This window comes from Xenopus laevis, chromosome 2S, assembly GCF_017654675.1.
Source record: "Xenopus laevis strain J_2021 chromosome 2S, Xenopus_laevis_v10.1, whole genome shotgun sequence".
NCBI lineage: Eukaryota > Metazoa > Chordata > Amphibia > Anura > Pipidae > Xenopus > Xenopus laevis.
This window is the reverse complement of record NC_054374.1, coordinates 30419279-30436617: the sequence shown is the minus strand read 5'-3', so window position 1 is coordinate 30436617 and position 17339 is coordinate 30419279. Positions and strand designations below refer to the sequence as shown.

The 17339-nt window shown below is 40.4% G+C and overlaps 1 protein-coding gene across 1 annotated transcript in view; it reads left to right on the top strand.

Annotated features, from left to right (window-relative positions):
- The first annotated feature begins 274 nt into the window (after positions 1-274).
- Positions 275-17339, top strand: part of LOC121400439 (DNA polymerase alpha catalytic subunit-like) — a 110374-nt gene continuing 93309 nt past the window's right edge. The window contains exons 1-7 of the mRNA XM_041583546.1: positions 275-365; positions 2836-2960; positions 6677-6772; positions 13293-13367; positions 13679-13794; positions 13967-14029; positions 14137-14235. The gene's annotated coding sequence lies outside the window, so the exon portion shown is untranslated. The remainder of the gene's footprint in view (positions 366-2835; positions 2961-6676; positions 6773-13292; positions 13368-13678; positions 13795-13966; positions 14030-14136; positions 14236-17339) is intronic.

Sequence of the window (17339 nt, the reverse complement as noted above, 5' to 3'; positions counted from 1 at the left end):
ACCCCTCCCCAAGAAAAATACAATTGTCTTTTTCTTGGTTCCCTGGTGTGTTCTAACGACAAGAAAACAATGAGTTTGTAAATAGCGGCCAAATATTGGGAACGGGGACTCTGAAATAGCCAACCACCACAAAACACAAGTGCTTCTTTATCCCTTAACTAAACAGAGCAGGAAACAAGCAGCCTGTCGTCCCAACTACAAACTTCCAGCCAAAGTGTAGCAACGCTCCGCGTCATCGCGCTTATATACGTGACGCCGTACTCTCGCGAGGTGAGACTTGTGACGTAGGGCTAGCTGTCTGGCGCTTGCGGGAAGTTTAAGCGAGCGCTCTGTGACTGTCCCGCGAAAAGTGGAAGTGTTGGGCGGTAGGCACAATCTGTCTAAAAACTATCATTCTGAGGGTTAATGCTCTTAGTACAGCGTTCCTTGGGCTAGGACTCCTGTTTAGCAACAGATATTGCACCTAGAAAGGACCATACGCCGGATGGAATTCTAGTCACTCTTACACAGTATCCAGTGTTCTGCCGCCTCATTAGCGTGGGGACTTGTGTGTCCGACATGTGCCTGACACTCACACACTGGGGTATTTGCTGCAGCAGATCAGATAAGGAGCAGCTATGGGTTAGGCCAGGGCTCCCCAACCTTTTTTTTTTTTTACCCATGAGCCACATAAAAAGTTGGGGAGCAGCACAAGCATGAAAAAGTGCCAGGGCTGTGATTGGCTATTTGGTAGCCCCTGTGTGGACTGGCAGCCTATTGGAGGTTCTACTTCGTTTTTATGCAATTAAACTCACTTCCAAGCCTGGGATTCAGAGCAGCCATGGGGGGGGCAGAGAGTTGTAGGGACCCCGAGGGTAAGGGGGGCCCAGCCACGTCACATTTATTTGATTAGCTGGGCCCCCCATCTTTCTTAGAGCTGCTGACTTCGGGAAGGCATGGACGTTTAAGGGGACCTGGCCACCAATTTTCTGATAATGGGGGGACGGGCCCTGGCCACCAATTTTGGCCACAGTTTTTTTTTTCTCATGTGGGGTCCTAGCCACCAATATTTTGGCCCTGCCAAATGTTTTTTTATGGGGGGCCCTGACCACCAATATCTTTTTATTTTTTAATTAACATGTGGGAACGTTAGCCCCCAATATTTTTTTGTTTTTTAACTGTGTGGTTGGGGGGCGGACCTGTAGGTGGGACTTGCGGTGGGAGCAGCCCAGGGGGCCCAGGAAATTTTGTCGTATGGGGCCCTGTGATTTCTGATGGTGGTCCTGCTGGGATTCAAAAATAAGCACCTGCTTTGAGGTCACTGGGAGCAACATCCAAGGGGTCGGAGAGCAACATATTGCTCACAAGCTACTGGTTGGGGATCACTGGGTTACGCTATGGGTTGGGCAGTTTCTGCAGCAGGTTGGCTGTTTTCAGCTAAATTAAGCTACTTATTTAAATCCCAGGCGGATTTTGAAAGTACAAAGTAGCCAAGGTATGAAACAAAACACAAGTAACGTGAGAAATAAAACATTTTTATTGTTCAAATTTGTCTTGAGTTTCAGGTATGTTTCTTAAAAGGATGACCGTATTTGATAACCAGCTATATAGTTAAGTTACATAGTAACATATTTGGGGAAAAAGGGTTTTGTCACATAATGTAGGGCCACGAACGTTCGGTGTTAATGTTCAACCTGCGACCGGCCCTACGTACTTCCATCAGAGGTCATGGATATTGTTGTGTACTTCCATCAGCGTTTTCATGGATATCGTCAGATCGTCAATACACGCAGAGATACGATCGGCAGCCGACCGGTCCAATCAACCGTATGACTGATCGGCATGGTACGATAAATGTCGGTGCACTCCACATATGGTCCAAAAGTCGCACGTGAGTCGTACGAATCCTAGATTGGATCTTTGCGTCTATGGCCAGCTTTAGGATTTGGGCTACTTTTTGGCCCTTTGACTGGTTTGTACTTTGGAAACCAACCAAAGTTTTTTTTGATATTCTTGCCCTAATGTGCCAAGCCTGAGTCTCCCTATGCATGTTGGGTAATGTCGTTTTTGTTTAACAGTTTGCCAACTACTAAGTTTAAAGGGCACCTGTTGGGTAAAAATTGTATCCCCAACCAAAGGTGTGGGCTAATAGAGGGATAACAGTAGTAGTAAAGTGTAAAATGCCCCCCACCAGCGCTTCGCTATCCGGAACGAGAGGGAGCTCCCGGAGCAAGCAACCATGTTGTGTCACCTGCATGCGGGCATTTTTTATTAAAAAAAACTACTGTTATCTCCAACTGGAATGCAGGCTCTATTAGCCCGCACCTTTGGTCGGGGATAACATTTTTACCCAATAGGTGCCCTTTAAACTTGGCAGTTGGCAAATTGTTAAACAAAAACTACATTACCCAACATGCATTGGGAGATTCAGGCTTGGCACATTTGTTGGGGATAACATTTGTACCCAGCAGGTGCCCTTAAATATAAGACTACAATTCCCAGCATGCTTCTTGTGTAGAAGTTACGCTGTGACATTTTGCTTCATGGAAAAATTTGCGAAAGAGTGAAAATTTTAAAAAGGCATATTTTAATTTTTTTGAGACCTTTTTTTCCGCTGCACATGTACTTTTTTGTGGTACTTTTGACGAGCCTCTTGGCTAGTTTTGGGCTGGTTTTGAAAATTAGACCTGGCAACCGTCTCTATTTATTTTCATTCTTTGGAGGTTATGGAGTAGCTAGATTTGCATGTGTACCATGGAAATGGCAGAAACAAGGTACACGTTGAGTCTATTGTATGAAGAGTATCTTTCAGTATAAGAAGATTTCTCTCATTTGCTGCACTGTTTTTACATTTAGACATGTCAGACTCCGGAAGTTTCGCTGCATCTCGTTCACGGCGGGAAAAAACAGAAAAGTCGGGCCGCAAGGAAGCCTTGGAACGCTTGAAAAGAGCAAAGGCTGGTGAAAAAGTCAGATATGAGGTTAGTTTACTTAATTCCTGATCTTTTTTTCTAAGGGGCTCAATTGTATCTCTTGATACTTGCATGTTCAAATCCCCTCATAAGGGCAAATTTTTGCCTCGGAAGGCTCCACCACACTTCGTGCAAACTTCGTCAGACATTAATTTACAGCAAATTTCACTGGCAAATTGACCTCTACGCCTTTTAGAAAATTGGCGGTGTCCCTGGGAATTTTTATTTTGCTGATATATTTTTTTGCTACCGATGGCCACTTCACCCTTGAAACTTTGCACTGATATTGTACTTTAGCCCCTTCACTCTGTGGGGGCCTGCTATGTTTCACATATCAAAGTTAATCCACTAATTCTACCACTCCACTAATTAGCTACACCGCTGTATTATTTTTTAATTTCTGGAAGGAAACTGTATAAACCACATGATGATACATTTTTAAAGGGATAATAACATAAATTCTTCATCACAATGTACCTGTATGTCCTTTAAGGAGAACTATTGTGAAAATGAAAATTTAATATAAGCTTCATCATACTGAAAATAAACTTTCTAAATAAAGTCAATTAAATATTCTTCATGGTTTCTGAAATAATAAAGTCTTTCTTCACTTCCTCTCTCAGCATCTGTTTCTCTTTATCCTGTCTTCATGCAGCAGTTGGGTGTCAGATAGTCATTGACCGTTAGATCCAATATATCTTATAGGGGGGCTTCCTTTCCTAGTAGATGTATTAGAGCTCAGTCGAATAACTGATTCCAGTACAAACAAAATCTAACAAAATAAATGCCTTTTGCACAAATTCTGCATGTAGAGAGACATTATGTCTGGAGATTTTAATAGAGTGAACGCTAATGCATCTTTTAGGCAAAAGAAGCCCCTCTATAAAATACATTGGATCTAACTGTCAATGATTATCTGACACCCAACTGCTGCATGAATAAAGAATGAAGAGAAACAAATGCTAAGAGAGGAATAGTGCAGATAAACTTGATTATTTCAGAAACAATACAGAATTTTTATTTCATTGTATTTAGAACATTTCTGATTTCACTATGCTGAAGCTTATATTACATTTTCATTTTCACAATAGTTCTCCGTTAAGACCATTGCCCTCAATTTGAACTCTTTCTGTTGGACAGAGTTCACTATTGATTTATGAGCATGCCAGGCTAATACATGTTTTAATAGTCCCTGCCAATCAGGGCTTGCAAATCGCAACATATACACTTGACTGACAAGAACAATCTGGCGGCTTATACTGATACCTCTATGTGATCACACAGGGTCAGAGCTCACAGTTTGCTTATGTCAGCGCTGCTGCTTCCTCACAACACTATACAACTCATCCCCTGTACTGCTATGTGCTGCCATTTTCCTTTTTATAATGGTGCTTTTAACTCATTCCTCCCTCCATGCTCGATTATTTGTGTGTCAATTGCCTGTCTGCCTGCCTGTTTACTTCCCCCCCCCCCCCGCACAACGGAATGGAACAGGCCATGCTAGGACTGCTTGCAAGATTAACCCACAGTGCTGAAGTAGATTGTTGGTGCAGGGAAGGCATAAGTAATCAAGTAAAGGGAAGTGAGTTGAAACATAAAAAAGAGTAGCTATGCAAGAGAGGAGTTTTATTATGCGTTTCCTCATCTGAGAACTCTTATATATCCATAGCTCAAACCAAATTTGCTAGTGCTGATTAGTTAAGAAAAAGGCAGATTACTGAACAAAAAGATCTAATGTTTTGCTCTTACAAACACCAAAGTGTCATCTAGTATAACAGTATTATTTGCCTGCTGGACAAAGTAATATTCTTCATCTGTGGAAGTTGTGTGCTTGTTCACAAAAGTTTATTCTACTAAAATGATGGATTTCGTCCGGTGATTATAGTTATTTGTGCTATTAAAGAAAATATCTAATCAATGAACCAAAGGTGTCATTATCACTTTAAAAATGAATCAAACCCTTTATTCCACAGATTCCTGAACCAACACTTCTTCCTGCTTCTGTGCCTTGGAAAAGTATCTATTAGTGATCTAAAATAGTGTCAATTAACCAGGGCTGTGGAGTCGCTACAAAATTTCTTCGACTCCTCGCTTTATGGCAACCCCAACTCCTCTGTTATTAATATGCTGATGTATTTTCAGGGTTGAATGTAGAAGTTAAGTACACAACATACAAGGCATGTTATCACTTTCAAAGCTCAAAAATATAAACCACGCCTTTTTGATTTCAAAATCAAAGTTAAATATAAGCGTATAGCTGTAGAGTAACTGTTAAATATAATCCAAAATTAACTGAAGTATTTGAGTATATTATGCCAAATCTTCCTTCATAGAAGTTATTAAATCTAATTTGATTATTTTCACTGCTTGTATTTAAAGTTATTAGGAGTCAGTTTTGGTGACTCCGACCCCAGATACCCAAAATGGTTTCTGACTCGAAATAACTGCATTCTTGTGTTTCATGTTTGTTGCTAAAAGATTTTTTGTCTTTTTCTTTTTCCGTTACCATTTATTAATAGGTATAAAAACGTCAACATGAAAGGGGTTGTTCACCTTCGAGTTGACTTTTATTATGATGTAGAGAGTGATATTCTGAGGCAATTTTCAATTGGGTTTCTGAATAGAAAAATGAGTAGTAAAAAGTTGCAATAAGAATACATTTGTAGCCTTACAGAGCATTTGTTTTTAGATGGGGTCTTTGATCCCATTTGAAATCTGAAAAATCAGAAGAAGGCAAAAACTTTAAAAAAATAGTAATGAAGACCTATCGAAAAGTTGCTTATAATAAGCCATTTTATAACATCCTAAAAGTTAACTTAAAGGAGAAGGAAAGGTTAAAACTAAGTAAGCCTTATCAGAAAGGTCCATCTAAATATACCAGTAAACCCCCAAAGTAATGCTGCTCTGAGTCCCCTGTCAAAAGAAACACTGCATTTCTTTCCTTCTATTGTGTACACATGGGCTTCTGTATCAGACTTCCTGCCTTCAGCTTAAACCTCATTGCCCTGGGCAAGAGCATGCTCAGTTTGCTCCTCCCTTCTCTACTGTAATCTGAGCCCAGAGCAGGGAGAGACTCATGCAGGAAGTGATGTCACACCACATTAATACTGCAGCTCCTATCCTAAACATACAGAGTTTCTAGAGCCGTTTACTCAGGTATGGTAAAACATTCTACAGAAAAAATATAGCATTCTAGTTTGCACTATTGCAGCTAATCTATTGGCAATAAAATGCCTCCGTAGCTTTCCTTCTCCTTTAAAGGTGAACCAACCTTTTAAGGGGCTTATATGTAATTGCTCAAGCTTTTGTAATGAAGAAAAACTTTGGCACCTAAAAACTGCTTTTTTTTGGTACAAAAACCTGTTCCGTGGAAATTACGTTAATTGCAAAGATTTTTTTACCTCTACTAATGCACTCAATGTACAATGTGTACATTCCCTTTCACAATCTACAAATACACCACTATATATTGTTACACATTTTGATGTTACTCCACTTCATTGTAATTTGTGTAAAGGTGTTCTCTTTCTAATTACCTATTTAGTTCTATAAGCACAATTATATAGAGATGAACAGCCAGTACTATTTAGCATTATTCCTTTGGTATGTTGATGGTGGTCCTTTTGGTTGAAACCATATACTGATTGAGCACTGAGAGTCTTTGCACATAACCAGTATAACATTCCTTTTTTTAATTTATTTATTTTTTGGTTACACTTTATTAGGTGGAGCAAGTGTCCAGCATTTATGAAGAGGTTGATGAAGCAGAATACTCTAAGCTTGTCCGTGACCGTCAGGATGATGGTTGATAGTAGATGATGGTGAGTACCTGTTGAAACCATATAGATTCCCTTTTAGATTTTATTTGATTAACGTCATTCTTTTTTTCACATAAAGTATGTGATTTATGTATGCTAAAAAGACCAAAGCATGGGCATGGAATATTGCTGGAGCCCTTCTCTGAAGATATGGGAGGAACTTATTCGCAAAGCAATGCCACTATAGAAACTAACGTACATGAGGAGTTGCTGCCCACAGAAATTTGAAAGGTTTGGGGTCCATGGATAGAGCTGGAGGATGTTGATTGAGGTGTTCTCCGAATTGGCCAAGTTCTCTTACTTCTCCCCCTCTCACACTTAGAATTATCTATTATGCTTATGGGCAGATTTACCAGAGGTCAAATTTATGTGTATTTTTTTTACTCTAATAAATTCCAATATACTCACAAATTGAATGGGAGGTTATTTAAGAAAAAATTAGAATGTGTAATATTAGATCGAATAGTCCCGACCCCAAAATTCAAACCAAATTCGAATCGTTTTCCCTTCTAAAATAATTGAATGTCAGGAAGGCAATTAACTTATTCAAATGTTTCAACGGACCTCTGCCATTGACTTGAAAATTAACTCGTTTGGTTTTAAAAGTTAAAATTCGAATGTGTGAATGTTGACACAAAAAAAAACAAAAAAAAAAGATAATTCGAATTTACTATTAGACTATTAATACATCTGTGAAAATAATTTGGTGGAGGGCACTCCCAATATTCACAATAGAAAAAATACTTTTTTAAGGTATATGAGGTGCAAATAACCCCAGGTAATCCCACAGTCAGTTACCCAAAACGGTATATAGAAATGGAGAGGGGTTGCACATTCAATGAGACATAGTAGACAAAGGTGGTATTAAAAAAAAAATATTTTATAGTAAATGGCAATTTTTTTTTTTACATCAGACAGGCTGGTATATCAAATACAACAGTATTAGCAGAAATATATACATACCACCAAGTAACAAGATAAAGGCAAAAAGAGACAAAACATCCCAATGTTTTTGCACTTTGTCAAAAGGAAATTGTCTTTCACATGAATGACAGCGACTTAGGTCGGATGTAAATTTATTTAATTATATTTGTTCTGAAGCTACATTGTACAATTTATATACGCTAAAGTACTACAGTGTCTGAGCTGTCATAATGTATCACAGATATTTTCAATGAAAGCATTCTTAAAAATAAAAAAAATGATGCTTGTCATTTTTATGTAAAAAAAAAAAAATACAAACGAAGCATAAAATTCTGATGGAAAAAAAAATATTTGATGGAACTATACTTAAAGGGGTTGTTCACCTTTAAATTAACTTTTAGTATGGTGTAGAGGGATATTCTGAGATAATTTGCAATTGGTTTTCATTTTTTATTATTTGTGGTTTTTGAGTTATTTAGCTTTTTAACCAGCAGCTCTGCAGTTTGCAGTTTCAGTATTCTGGTTGCTAGGGTCCAAATTACCCCAGCAACCATGCATTGATTTGAATGAGAGACTGGAATATGAACAGGAGAGGCCTGAATAGAAGGATCAGTAATAAAAAGTAACAATACATTTGTAGCCTTACAGAGCATTTGTTTTTTTTAGAAGGGGACAGCGACGCCCATTTGAAAGCTTCAAAGAGTCAGAAGGAAAAGACAAATAACTATAAAAAATAAATAATGAAAACCAATTGTAAATTTGCTTAGAATTGGCTGATCTATAGTATAATAAAAGTTACCTTAAAGGTGAACCACCCCTTTAAGACAATCAATTTATAGGAGAAGGAAAGCTATTGAGGCAGTTTATTACCAATAAATTGGCCACAATAGTGCAAGTTATAACCCTATATTATTCTGCAGAATGCTTTGCTATACATGAGTAATCAGCTTTAGAAGCTCTATCTTTTTGTTTAGGATAGCAGCTGCCATATTAGCTTGGTGTGACATCACTTCTTGCCTGAGTTTCTCCCGGCTCACTTATAGCTCTGGGCTCAGATTACAGCATGGAGGTGGAGAGATGAGCAAACTGAGCATGCTCAAGCCCTAGCCCTGGAGGTTTATGCTGAGAACTGGAAGTCTGATACAGAAGCCCATGTGTACACAATAGAATGAAATGAAGGCTGTTTCATTTGACAGAGGACTCTGAGCAGCATTACTTTGAGAGTTTCCTTGTGTATTTACATAGACCTTTCTTTTAAAGCTTCCTTAATTTTAACCTTTCCTTCTCCTTTATTGGTAGGATATACAAGAAATGATTCTGTAGTATTTGTTAATTGTTAACTAAAAATAAAAAAAAATCAAGAGTTGTTTGAGTCCATTCTGGTGAGGAGAGGTATTTTTTCTGTGCCACAATTAGGTATACGTATTGTTTGCTTTCATCTGACTCTTCATCTATCCTTACATATTGGGATACAGGCTTTGGAGAGCTCATTAAACAAGCGGATCACTGTCTACTTTGGACAGCCGGGTACAATTTCCCTGATGAATGGAGTTCAAGCACTCAAAGGGTCAACTTTTAGAATCCAGTAGATAAAGGATGAAGAGAAACTAGCGATTAAGTTGGGAATTTAGCTGTTCTGCCTGATCATCACACCAGCCAAACAACGAAAGGTGCTCTGGATATATTTTATGATATCCGCAGTTTAATACCTGCTAATATTATGGAATAAAGAAATCTAAATTGCAGTTTTGCATTACTTTACTCTAGATGTCCCTTTTAATATACTGAAAGTAATGCACCAGCGCAGAAGTTTTATAATGATTTTTACATTATGTATCTGGAAAAGGTTTATGTTGCAGGGATGAAAGCAATTTTCTCTTTCAATTATTATTCATAAAAAGCAGATTGTATTGGTTTTCGTGCATTTGGAATTGAGATTTTTTAGCTTTTAAACCTCTAGTGTATTGTTTAGTAATTGTGGGGAAACAAGGAACATTGCGCAGACTTCAAGCAGGAGTCTTTAGCAAATATGTGATTTTAAGCTTGGTTCTATTGTGAAAATAACATTAACCATTAGTTGTGCCCTGCTGTTGTGTATCTACCAGGCAAATGTGTTCAACTTTTTTTCTTTGTTTGTACATTTTTCAGTCTTTTTTTTCCATCAGATTCTTTAGTTATCCACCTTTTTACAACAGAAATTTGGTCTCTTCTTCAGCATACCTCCCAACTGTCCTGTTTTGAGCGGGACAGTCCCGCTTTTCACAGCTCAAACCACAGTCCCGGATAAGTACTGAAATGTTTGATCTACTGCACTGAACAGCCAGAAAAATATATATATAGTTTCTAACTTAATTGGCTCCACGTGGCAAATCTTTTTTTCCCTCTTTCTGTTTCCAAAATTTTGGGAGGTATGCTTCAATGATCTCTAAAGATAAGGATTTTTTTAACACTGTCTAGTGGATATTGTCTTTACCTAAAATGAGGAGTAGAAATAGGATGTACTCCTGAAGACCAATTGTTTGGTTGCTGAACAATATCTTGTAATTGTGTAGTTACAAAAAAATAAAATGCTTAAAGTGGACCTGTCACCCAGACACAAAAAGCTGTATAATAAAAGTCCTTTTCAAATTAAACATGAAATCCAATTTCTATTTTTTAATAAAGCATTCATAGCTGTTCTAAGTTCATTTAAAAATCTCAGCTGTCAATCAAATATGGTCTGCCCCTCCTCTATGCCTTAGGCACCTCAGGATAATAATTTGGATCTTCATCTTCAAAATAACTTTTAGTATGATGTAGAAAGTGATATTCTGAGACAATTTGCAATTGGGTTTCATTGTTTATTTGTGGTTCCTGGTTATTTAGCTTTTTATTCAGCAACTCTCCAGTTTGCAGGGTTGCCAGGATTCAGATTAGCCTAGCAACTACACACTGATTTCAATAAGAGACTGGAATATGAATACGAAAGGCCTGAAGAGAAAGATGAGTAATAAAAAGTAGCAATAACATTAAAATGTATAGCTTTACGGAGCATTTGTTTTTAGATGGGGTCATCTAAAAAAGGCAAATAACTATAAAACTATAAAAAAATAAAGACTATTTGAAAAGTTGATTAGAATTGGCCATTCTATAAAAGTTAATTTAAAGGTGAACCACCCCTCTAACTGTAACAGAAAGAAGTATGACAGAACTGTCTCTATTCATAGGCTGATGTGATGTATTTGTGCCCTTGGATTTTGTGTGAGCAAAGTGCCTTATACAAACAAGACTGTGAATGGCATTTTTCTAAATGGTATTATCCAATGGCACATACTACATGAAAACTATCTTTTAATGAAAACCGCTGCATTTAAATGAGTGTTTTATATATGGGATATTTAATGTAATATATTTTTATAGATACCTGCAATATTCAGTGGTATATTTTCTGTTTAAAGGACCAGTAACATAAAAAAAAATGTTTAAAAATTCGTTAGTGCACAACGAAAAATAAACACTAAGACAAAAGAAACTTTTAAATAGCAAAGCCTTTATTAAAAAATAACTTACAGAATGTCCACTTCCTGTCTGCTTCAGAAACGGGGAAAAGGCGACCATCCATCCTGCAACGATCAACTTCTTCTCCCTGGCTAGTCACTGACAGGCATCGCTTTCATTCACCTGCTGCTGTGTGTCTGTGGCTGCTGCTCCCGCTGTTTGCCCATGACTGGCTGCTGACACTGCTCCCTGCGCTAACTCTGCCAAGCCGTCCCTTTCCCATGGTCCGAGCGCAGGCGACACTTCAGTACTGGTGGCGGCGTAGTGCAGGAAGCGGAGGGGTAGCGGCTGGGGCAGGGAGTGGTGGAGGCCCGGGCAGTCCGCAGCTCGGCGCTACCACCTGTGACTGCCCCAACTGCCATGAAGCTGAGAGGTTGGGTCCCGCCGGTGCCGGCGATTCATGTGCAGCTGCTGCGCCAATGAGTGCGCAAAGCTTTCTGCGGCCAATGAGTCACTGTTGCATCAGCCTGGCGCTGAGTGTTTTTACGCCGCAACCAGTACTGAAGTGCCGCCTGCGCTCGGACCATGGGAAAGGGACGGCTTGGCAGAGTCAGCGCAGGGAGCAGTGTCAGCAGCCAGTCATGGGCAAACAGCGGGAGCAGCAGCCACAGACACACAGCAGCAGGTGAATGAAAGCGATGCCTGTCGGTGACTAGCCAGGGAGAAGAAATTGATTGTTGCAGGATGGATGGTCGCCTTTTCGTCGTTTCTGAAGCAGACAGGAAGTGGACATTCTGTAAGTTATTTTTTAATAAAGGCTTTGCTATTTAAAAGTTTCTTTTGTCTTAGTGTTTATTTTTCGTTGTGCACTAACGAATTTTTAAACATTTTTTTTTTATGTTACTGGTCCTTTAAAAGGCTGACAAAAGCATGGCAGCCCCACTCATTCACACTCAAGCCTGGCAAGTTTAGTGATCAAATGAGCGGTTATAAGTATTGGTCCAATGCATGGGGCGTGTTGGGGGCTAAGAATGTGTTGTTTTACATAGTTAATTTGATTTGAAAAAAAAAAAAAAATACAAAGCTCCACCAAGTTAAACCCCTTCAAATGAAAACAAATGTTTTGATTTTTTTTTTTTAATGTTTGTAAATTTAATTTTTGTTTCATTTTCTAGCTTGCTTAATAATTTACACTGTATTTCTAAAATGGATTTATGGTAGTGCAAATGATTTGTTTGGAAATGACCCCTGTAGCTGATGCTGTCTCTAAACCTGTACAGTATAGGATCCCTTATCCCAGGGGTCCCAAGCACCGGGCCATGCACAGTCTTCAACTGGGCTTCCAAGCCTAGCGGCAAAATTGGACGCCGGCGCTCCAGGATTGGCGCCCCGACCCCCTCCACCGGTCCCGGGGCCAAAAAAGTTTGGGGGCCCCTGCCTTATCCGGAAACCAGTTATCCAGAAAGTTCCGAATTATTACTACATTTTATCCAAGTAGTCCAAATTTTTAAAAATGTTTCCTTTTTCTCGGTAATAATAAAACAGTACCTTGTACTTGATCTAAACTAAGATATAATTATTATTGGAGGTAAAACCAGCCTATTGGGTTTATTTAACATTTAAATGATTTTCTAGTAGACTTAAAGGAGAATGAAACCCCCTGGGCGCAAAAATAGGCCAGGGTGGAAGAGGGAGGGGGGGCAACACAGGGGAGGGATTTTTGCGCCCAGGGGGGTTTCCTTCTCTTTTAAGTCTACTAGAAAATCATTTAAATATTAAATAAACCCAATAGGCTGGTTTTGCCTCCTATAATAATTATATCTTAGTTTAGATCAAGTACAAGTTACTGTTTTATTACCGAGAAAAAGGAAACATTTTTAAAAATTCACACTCAAGCCTGGCCCGGGGGGACAGGTAGGCCGGGGGGGGCAACACAGGGGAGGGTTTTTGCGCCCAGGGAATTTCGTTCTCCTTTAAGGTACAAAGATCCAAATTACAGAAAGATCCATTATCCAGAAAACCTCAGGTCCCAAGCATTCTGGATAAACGGTCCCATACCTGTATTGGTATATATGGGTTGATTATCTAATGTAAACTAAAATTTTTCTTCTCTATGCCATAGATGGGACTGGCTACGTAGAAGATGGAAGAGAGATTTTTGATGATGACTTAGAAGACAATGCCCTTGCTGATTCAGGTAAATGCTGTTTGTTTACTGTGAGCCTAAATTTTATCATTTTAAGTGGCTAGTAGCTGGCAAAAGAGAGCACTGCCCTGCCATTAGTTTTATGTCCCAGGCATCTCCTGGGTGCACTCAAGGTACAGAAATAGTATAAAAGTTCTGCACTGAATGCTCCCCTACATCGATGTAGGGGATGATTGGGGCTCAGAGAGAGAGGAGCACTGGCCCTGAGTAGGAGGAAAGCAATTTCATTTTATTTAATATACTACATGTGCAGGTCTATCATATACTCCTTATTCCTTATTATTGTGTTCTCTTATTCACAGGTAAAGGCGCTAAGGGAGCACCCAAAGACTAAACGAATGTAAAAAAGTCATCGGTGTCCAAGCCAAATAATATCAAGTCCATGTTTATGGCCAGTGCTGTGAAAAAGACAACAGATGTGAGTAAAATGACCATATGATCCCACTCTTGCTGATACAAGTTGTTTTTTTGAAAAGGATTGTTTCCCTGTCCTATATATGGTATGGTTGAATTGCATTCTGAATGTATGACTTTTCATTCATTATCTTTGGTCATATGTATAATACGCATTATTTTTGTGTGTTGTGCAGAAAGCTGTGGATTTGTCAAAAGATGATTTGCTTGGCGATTTATTGCAAGATTTGAAGTCGCAGGTAATTAATATAATTGTTACACTTTTATAGACAAATGTGTACTTTATCAGCACAAAATCTGTATTTTGTTTTATTTGTGTCTTTAACTTGGCAATTGTGCTCTTTAGGCTGTTCCTATAACACCACCACCAATAATTACACTAAAGAAGAAGAAACTTGCAGGATCTCCTTTAAACCCTTTCTCAGTACCACCTACAGCCCCAAAGGTAAGATGTTAGTTTAAATATGCATTCACTCAAGATATACATGTTTAAAGGAAAGAAAACTATAGAAGTAACTAGAAATGTTGTACAATATGTTTTGTGCTTCTGTACCAGCCCGAGGCAACCACAGACCTTAAGCAGTAAAGATCTGTTTCTCCAAAGATGCCCCAGTAGCTCCCTGTGTTATTTTCTGCTGATTCACTGCACATGCTCTGTGCTGCTGTCACTTACTGAGCTGAGGGACCCACTCACAATATACAGTACACATAGAATAGAAATGTCACAATATAAGGCTGATTAGTAATTAATACAGATAATTACTACATGGCAGCACAGAAACCAGTGCATCTAGCATCAGAATTTAATAATCGGCCCTGTAGCATCAGCTTATATTACAGATAAACCTTATTTTCTGCTTGATAATTTGCAACAACCCCTAAGCTTAGCTTCTCAACAGCTGCTGAGAGCCCACTGAGCATGCGAGTGTCGCAGACACTTTCCAAGATGGTGACCCCCTGTGACAAGTTTGAAGTCCTGGCTCATTGCTGCTATTGACAAGCTAAAATAAAAATTTTCGAGATTTATCATACTCTGGCCCTTTAAAAAATTAAAATTCGGCTATTCGCCACCTACAACCTGCAGAATTACTGTTTAAGTCAATAGGAGAGGTGCAGGGAACAATTTGGAGATATTTTCAGAGAAAAAACTCAAGTTTGATCAAATTCGATTTGAACCTGATTCAAGTTTTCAGGTTGTTTCAATTTGTCCAAGTTGGAAAAATGTGATTTTATTAATAATTTTCAATTGGTCAAATTTCAAATTTATGGTAATTTAAAAAAAAAACCTCAAATGAATTCAAAATTCAACCCTTGATAATTGTGGCTCTAATTGTAGAAGAGCAGATGCTTCTCCATTTTCTCTGCCGTCTCAGGGGGACACAGGGACTCTTGGGGTTAAGCTCCACCCTCTAGGAGGCAGGACACTTAGAACTGATTTGCAGGGGGGCGTGTCCGGGACTCCGTCTTAACCCCACACTGCCATAATCCCTCAGTTTTTAAGTGTCCTGCTTACTAGGAGGAGGGACAATCCTTGTCCCCCTGAGACAAGAAGTTCAAGATGGGGTATCCTAGGGTCAGGGCTACCTGTTCCCTTTAGCGATTTACCTCCCTCGTGGGACAGCACCGGGGTCCTCCTCTAGCCCTTGGGCTATACTGACCTGAGGACAGTTCCTGCCCCCCGTCTGTAGGGGGGGGCAGAGGGTCCTACCGGCGCTCTGGATGTGTGAGTATGCTGGCCCATTCGCGCATGCTACTCTCTCCCTCCTACCTCTTAAGGTATAGTGGCTGTAACGTCTGACGACTTGCTGCAGACGTTATCAGGAGGGATTACTGTGTGCCTCATTCTGCAGCAGTTTTCTTCTCTCCGGTCCCACTCTCACTCGGCGGCGGACGGTTAAAGCTGTCTGCCTCTTGCTGCTTACGCGCGCCCTCTCTGGAACGCATCTATGCGTTCCAGGCGGCATTTTTAACAGCGCGCCTTTCTAGACAGGAAGCATCTGCGTTCCGGGCGCCATTTTCTCTCTCCCGCGCCGCATTAGGCATACAGGGCTCCTCCACAGGCGCAACGGCAGCACTCCTCTACCATTGGAGCGGAGTGGGGGGGCCACAAAAAGGGGCCACAGCCTTTTCTCAGCCAGGGAGATCATCATCCAGGTTGCAAAGGGCATTACAGCACTGCGTCTTCAGCCCTACTCTTGCCATACTTCCTCAGCAGGTACCTCAGTTACTGCAACACATGGCAGAAGGTAAGACAGGGGATCTTTTCCCCAGGGCTGGTGGGAGAGCAGCTTCAGCAGCAGCAGCGCAGGTTACTTATTTTTCCTGTAAACACTGCCATTCTAAAATTCCTGGGGGCCAGGGAGAGCCTATCTGCAGGTCTTGTTCCAAGGGACAGGGCTCTGCTTCTCCCATGGGAACCAACTCTTCCAATTCACTCCCTCCCGGGAATCCTTTACAAGACATGGTTCAGAACGAAGTAGCTGGCACTTCTGACCCTCCAGCTCCCTTATGGGCTATTCAGCTCTCACAGTCCTTAGCCTCATTACAGAGCCTCCCCTCAATTGCTGACAATTTAGGCAAAGCCTTAGCCAAGTTAGGACAAAGGCCTAGCGGGAAACGCAAGATACCTTCCAGTCCCAAAGGGGATACCGGCGGTTACGCTTCCTCGGATGCATCCTCGCTAGCGGGGGACAATTCTCACTCTGAGGGTGAACTTCCCCCAACTGAAGTCTCCTCAGGAACAGATGAAGAAAATGAAGATGGATCTAAGGTTAGGGATGTTCAGCATGACATCGACAACATAATCAAGGGAGTAACCGAAGTATTGAAAATCACGCAAACTGCAGAACAACAGTCTGCTTCTGCGAGCCTATTCAAAAGACAACAAAAATCTTCTGTCTGTTTTCCCTCACATGAGCAACTGCTAAACATTATACAAGAAGAATGGAATTCTCCGGAACGAAAGTTTCAAGCCACCAGAAAATTTTCTAAGTCCTATCCCTTTTCCAGAGATTTGGTCGACAAATGGTCAATGCCTCCCTCAGTGGATGCTCCGGTTTCCCGTCTCTCCAAATCCACAACACTTCCGGTCACGGATGCCGCAGCCTTTAAGGACCCGAGTGACCGAAGGCTCGAGGGCTTCCTAAGATCTACATTCTCTTCAGCCGGCTCTACCTTACGCCCTGCACTCGCTTCGGCATGGGTTGCCAGAGCCATACAGGCTTGGTCTGAAGCTCTAATTAACGATATACAAGAGGGAGTCCCAAGAACGGATCTTATTTCAACGGTACAATCCATTGCAGAAGCTTCAGCTTACTTATGTGATGCCACTCTAGATACGGCGCAAATCACTGCCCGCACGTCGGCACTAACGGTGGCTGCTCGCAGAACTCTTTGGCTAAAGAACTGGACAGCTGACCTGAGCTCAAAGAAGTCTCTCACTTCCTTACCCTTCAAGGGACAACGTCTCTTTGGTGAGGAATTGGAGAAAATCATCTCACAAGCCACGGGAGGAAAGAGCACCTTTCTCCCTCAAACCAAGAGTAAAAC